The 6,769-nt window shown below is 30.9% G+C and overlaps 1 pseudogene; it reads left to right on the top strand.

Moving 5' to 3' along the window:
* Positions 1–556: 556 nt before the first annotated feature.
* LOC120152782 overlaps positions 557–6,769 on the top strand; it is a 31,852-nt pseudogene continuing 25,639 nt past the window's right edge.

Below are 6,769 nucleotides of genomic sequence, written 5' to 3'. Positions count from 1 at the left end.
TAAACCTACTCAGATTTCCCCCCTGAAGTCCACATATTTTTAGAGTTTATTTTGCAACAACAACCATTTATTGTTATTATTTCATCCTACCCTACCTATTCTTACTGCATGATTGTCTTACTTTTGCTTTGTGTTTGGCAAGTCATACTTTGTAAAGGAGAATATTAGCACCGTTCTGGTCCTTTTGCTCTGATTTTAAAGCCTGTACCTTATTTTGAGAATCTGCTATTGGAAGTATTTAGGTTAATTAACTAGGGTAATAAATCAAAGAAGCACATATTTTTTATTTGGGTAGGCAAGTGAGTTTTTTAATTCATACGGATTTCGTTCAATCAATTAAAGTAAAACGTTTTATACTTGAACATTTTCAGTAAAATTAACAGTGATGAAAGGTTTATAGGTCAGGTGCCGTTCCGAGTTAGGATCTACTAATTTGATGATAAGGTTGATATGCATAGCAACCTTTCTTTTTTTCTTTTCCTTTTTTATCAATTCATCATTTAAATATTATCTTCTCATCAATGTTTCATTCTTCTTAATTTAAACTTTTCTGTGCAGAACTATTTTTATGCCTCCAAAGTGGTCATTAGGCTATCACCAATGCCGTTGGAGCTATAACTCTGCGGAGAGAGTTCTTGAGGTTAGTTCTTAGTTATTTAAGTTTCTGAAATGCTCTTCTCCTTTTCTTTGTATAAACTCCTCATTTCTATAAGGATGCTTTCATTATTGATAATGACAATACCTGATCCGTAATCAAAATTTACATATTTCGAGAAAGTTTCGAGAGAAGGGTATACCTTGTGATGAGATATGGATGGACATCGATTACATGGATGGATTTCGTTGTTTCACCTTTGACATGGCACGTTCATTTTAGATGATCTTTATGGACTTTAATGTGGTTCTCCCAACTTTTTCAAATAAGCCTACATAGAAATTTGCTAGGTTTTACTTAGAAAAGAATGAAGAAATAATATGTGTCTTATTTCTTGAATGAGTACAAGGCTCCTTTTATACAGAGGGAAATTACAACAGAAAAAGGCTTTCAATGACCAAATTTCCAACACTCCCTCTCAAGCTGATTTAAAGATATCTTCTATAGCCAGCTTGGTAGTCTGCTTACCAAATTGTTTCTTGTGTAGTCACTTCGTTAGTACATTAGCTAATTGTTCATCAGTTGGAAGATATGTCATGCATATTATTCCCGCATTGACTTTCTCCTTGATGAAATGTTTATCCACTTCTATATGTTTCGTGCGATCATGAAGAACTGGAGTATGAGCGATAGTAATAGAAACTTTGTTGTCACAATAGACCTTCATTGGAGTCGAGTAAGAATGTAATATCCCAAAATCAGGGTGAATGGCTAAAATGGAATTTTTGAAACTTTGAAGTATGATTTCAAAAAATTATAGAATGCAGGGACTTATTTGTAAATATTTTAAGGGATTGTTGGTAATTATTAAATGAAGTAAAGGGTAAAATGGTTATTTGACAAGGAAGATTTTTATTATTACCTTATAAGATAAGGAACCACGTGGGAAGAGGGAAAAGGTTCTAGAGTTATATTCTCTTCTCTTCTTCCTTCTTCATACGTGAAGGCTTGAACCAAAGGTGAGTCTTCTATTTAGATAATTTCTGGTTAAATTTAAGGTTGGGTTATGATCATTAGATGATAACTAAGCTTAAGGAAAACTTAAGTTATCTTAAAATCAAAAGATAAAGGAGTTAGGGATGATTAAAGATTTGGAGTTCTTAAGTGAAATTGAAATAGAGTTTATAATAGAATTGAAAGTTGAATTTGACTTGTCATCAATAAGAATAAGAGATTTATGAAGTTAGAAAGGATTATATCAAAGTTGAAAGTTTAGTAAGATTCTTAAATTTTAAGAATCATGATGAGATATGGAAGATAAAGATGGTTTATATGGATATGAGTTGGTTTAAGTAATGATAGTTGAGTTTAATGACATGATAGGGGCTTAAAATAGAAGTATTAAGTGAAAAGTTAATGGTTTTCGGGCTTAAAATGCAAATTCTGGGTAAGGTGTATCGATGCACATTCAATGTGTATCGATGCACTCTTTAAAGAAGAAATATCGAGTGCAATTAGTGCATCGATGCATAAGGAGTGCATTGATGCACCCCCTTAAAATGAAAACATCGAAGGTGATTGGTGTATCGATGCATGGGTAGTGCATCGATGCACTGAAAGAATGCATCGATGCACTGTAGAATGTATCGATGCATTTCAAAGGGGAAATATAATTAGACTTTTCTTTTGGTCTAAGAAATGATAGATTAGAGTATATAAATTGGATATTGATATGTATCAATGTGTGATTATGTAGATATCGAACATGAACAAGTTCCGGAATGATTATCAAGTTAAGATTCGATCGAAATAGAGGAAATTATAAGCGGTATTGACTAGTGAGGCCAGGTGAGTGCACATAATTTTATATATGATGTTTAATGGGAAATAAAACTTGCGACAGGTCTATTTTCTATAGTATTGTGCATGAAGTATGAACATGAACATGTGTTTTTTATGAGTGTCTGAGTTATATGTTATGGTATGTGTTGACATGTTATTGTATATGTATTTCATGGTATGATCATTTATGTGAAATAGTAAAATAGAAATATCATTGAATGAGAATGAAACAAGATATATAATTGACCTATATGATGATATGAGATAGTATCAATAGGAGACTTGAACATAAGTGATAATAAGAACATATAAGATGAGCTAGATGGGAAAGATACATATGCTTAAATAAAATTATGATATATGAGTTGTATGATAGAAATCTACGGAGTCATATTAGAAAGTTATAGGTACTATATGAATTGAATTAGGTAAATAGATTAGATTAGTATATAAATGAAATAATAAAAGTGATATATGTTTATGATTATGACAGAGGTGATATGATCTAGGTGAATATCTAGAATGAGGTATAAGCTATGATATGATATAAGTTTTTTTATATATGATATAAGCTAATAAGAACATATAGATTGAGAAGGAATATAAATGATGAATACAAGTATAGGAAAGATGATATATATATAGGAAGATGAATTATGAATACACATTTAGATGATGAAATGATGGATTATATGACATGTAAATATCTATATATATATATATATATATATATATATATATATATATGATAAGACATAAAATAAGATATAAGCAATGTGACAGAATGTGAAATAGTATGAAAAGTTGATATGAGCTACGTGATATGTGAAAGTGATCTACGTGATTATACGTATAGTGATTCAACTTATGTGACTAATCTACGTGCTATGTGAAGTGAACTACATGTTTATGAAAATGTGAAGACATAAATGATGCTCATGTTATGTGTCAGAGAGCTTATAGTTGGCATGCCAAGAGTCGAGGGTCTACGCGTCCTTCGAGATATATGTATTCTTTGGAATGTGTGAGGTCTTTTGAGACATACTTGATCATTGGCATATATATGATCTTAAGGAATTTTCTACGTGGTCCTTAGGAAAACCTTATATGGCACTTCGGTCCATTTCTACGTGGCACTACGTGCAATTCTACGTGGCACTTCGGTGCATCATACGAGCTGGGGACAGCATTAGTGCACAACCTCTATAGACTCACATATCTATAGTTCTCATATGTATACTGGCTAATAAAGATATAACAACAAATATTACATGCGACTTGTATGCGTTTGTGCTATGAATGGTTATATGATTTATTGATGATATGTGGATTGTATGATTAATGAGTCAATGTTGGTTAAATTCTAGGTATAAGAGGATATGTATTAAGTAATAAACGATATAATATTGATAATGAATAAGGCTAATGATGGAAATGATGAGTGATGAGTATATGTGTGTGTATATGTTCTTATATGTAATGATAATGCATATGTTTATAGATTTGTTACAGAATAAGTATGAATGATAGTAATTGTTCATGCAAAGTGGAGCAAGACAGTCAGTTACTTCTTATCGAAGATCAGATCAGAAAAGATGTTTGAATTAGATGTATTTGTACATTGAAAATAGTGGCATGTAATGTTTTGAATTGTATATGCTCTGATCGGTTTGCAAAAACATTTAAGCTCTGAATAGTTCTGGAAATCTTTTGAATAAGTTACATGTATAAAAATTTTAAATTACTCACTATTTTATACAAGTAAATGTTTTGAAAAGTCAATGTGACACCTCGGACTCGGATCTCGGTAGGGTACGGGTTGGGGGTGTTACATTTAATGGTCTCAGAGCTAAGGTTTAGCCGATTTTAGGCTTAAACCGAAGTCAAATGAGGTTTACAAATGTGTACATGCCAACTAAAAGTGAAAATTTATGATATGATAGTGTAAGGAGTATGTTGTCTTGCTAATAGAATAAGATTTGTATGATATAGTAGGAATTGATTATAGAAATTGCCAAAGTAAAATAAATTGATAACTGACAAATCTGATGGTGATAGCAATTCACCTTCTCTGGCCAGGCAGGATGAAGAGCGGAAACCTCAGAAAGTGTCTTATAAGATTAAAGGTTGATTTTAGAAAGTTGAATCATATTAGAATAGTGATAGAAGATCTTTATTGTTTTGAATCGGAAAAGCGATATGGATTAGTTTTGTTAGTATGTGGATAAGATAGAATATAGTGAACAAATGTCACTATAAGAACGTTAAAAAGATCAAATGACATGGTGTGTACTTATAGAAGAGCTCAAGAATAAGTGCATCAGTGATAAGCGTATAAGATATAGAAAGCCAGAGTTTATGAGTTGAAACAAAGAATAGTGTTGTACATAAGCAAAAGTGTGGATATGATAAGAGATTGCATTTTAGAAGGAAAAAGTTAGCGTTGGCTAATAAGAATATGTGATGGGAATATACTGGAAGTATAATATTATAAGATATTGTCAGAATATGATAAGCAAATATGAAATGGATTTGGATACAGTTATATATTTGGATCATAGTAATATGGTATAGTAAAGGAAATAAAGATTTGTATATTTGAGTAAAGTTGAGGATTGATAAGAAGAGTTTGAGAATGTGTATATCGATGATCAGTTTATAAGAAAAAGGAAGTTATAATGTTGAATTTGAACATCGGAATTTACAGGATGTATGAGAATAGAGGTGAAATTGACAAGTTAAGTAAACTAATTTTGAGATAATTTTGATTGGAAATGATGCATATGATTGGTTGAATAGGGCTTGTGCCCTAGATTGAACAGATCCTATTGACTAACTATCAGAGTAAAAGTGATAGAGTTATGAGATTGGAGGAAAAAAATAAAGTTGAGTTAATCAACTATGATGTGAATCTGAATATAGTTGTGTATTCTGATCAGATAACTATGATGTAAAAAAGGAGATAAATAATTGCATGGAACCTTAAGGAAGGAAAATACAAGTATAAGAAATGATAAAGAATGAAGTTTTGTATAAGAAATGGGTTATCAAAGTTATGAGGATGCAATGAAGATTGGTACATAGAGATGAGTATAGGTGATAAGACAAGAGTATGTGAACATGAAAGGAAAGATATGATTGGTGTATAAGGAATAAATAAAGGAATAATGGAATAAAGAAAGGAAAGGGATTGAACTAAAATATCATATACGATAAAGGTTATATGGAAGTGTAAATGATAATTTCGATATAGAAGTAAGAAAAGTGTGCAAGGTGATGTGAAAAGATTCTTTAAAGTGTATGTTGAATCATATTTAAAGAAGGTTTAAGGTCGTGTTCTTGGTTAAATGATGATGGAAAAAGAGTTTGGTCATGGTTATAAGGTAATTAGAGATGGTTGTTACTGTCTATGTGATGAGAGACATTATATGGAATTTTAGAAAGGTCGGAGGAAAATGCAGCATTAAAGGAGAGAAAAGACATGAATGGATTGAGGTTACTGGTTACTGTGTATATAATAAGTGATAGTAAATGAATGTATAAGGAAAAAAAAGGGAAGTTGAAGAACTAAAGGAATGAAAGGTTAAGTAAAAGAGGCAACATGAGAACATCAGAAGGCATGTTCTTATTGGTATGTGCAATGAAAATTCGAGGACGAATTTTCTTAAAAGGAGAGGAGATTTGTAATATCCCAAAATCAGGGTGAGTGACTAAAATGGAATTTTTGAAACTTTGAAGTATGATTTTAAAAAATTGTAGAATACAAGGACTTATTTGTAAATATTTTGAGGGATTGTTGGTAATTATTAAATGAAATAAAGGGTAAACTGGTCATTTGACAAGAAAGATTTTTATTTTTCCCTTATAAGATAAGGAACCACGTGGGAAGAGGGAAAAGGTTCTATAGTTCTATTATCTTATCTTCTTCCTTCTTCACACGTGAAGGCTTGAACCAAAGGTGAGTCTTCTATTTATATAATTTCTGGTTAAATTTAAGGTTGGGTTATGATCATTAGATGATAACTAAGCTTAAGGAAAGCTTAAGTTATCTTAAAATCAAAAGATAAAGTAGTTAGGGAAGATTAAAGATTTGGAGTTCTTGAGTGAAATATTGAAATAAAGTTTATAATAAGAATTGAAAGTTGAATTTGACTTGCCATCAATAAGAATAAGAGATTTATGAAGTTAGAAATGATTAATATCAAATTTGAAAGTTTAGTAAGATTCTTAAATTTTAAGAATCATGATGAGATATGGAAGATAAAGATGGTTTATATAGATTTAAGTTGGTTTAAGTAATGGTAGTTGAGTTTAATGACATGATAGGGGCTT

This window comes from Hibiscus syriacus, unplaced genomic scaffold (assembly GCF_006381635.1).
Source record: "Hibiscus syriacus cultivar Baekdansim isolate YM2019G1 unplaced genomic scaffold, ASM638163v2 tig00111095_pilon, whole genome shotgun sequence".
In the NCBI taxonomy this organism is placed as follows: domain Eukaryota; kingdom Viridiplantae; phylum Streptophyta; class Magnoliopsida; order Malvales; family Malvaceae; genus Hibiscus; species Hibiscus syriacus.
The sequence above is the reverse complement of the archived record's forward strand: the minus strand, read 5'-3'. Positions and strand labels throughout refer to the sequence as shown.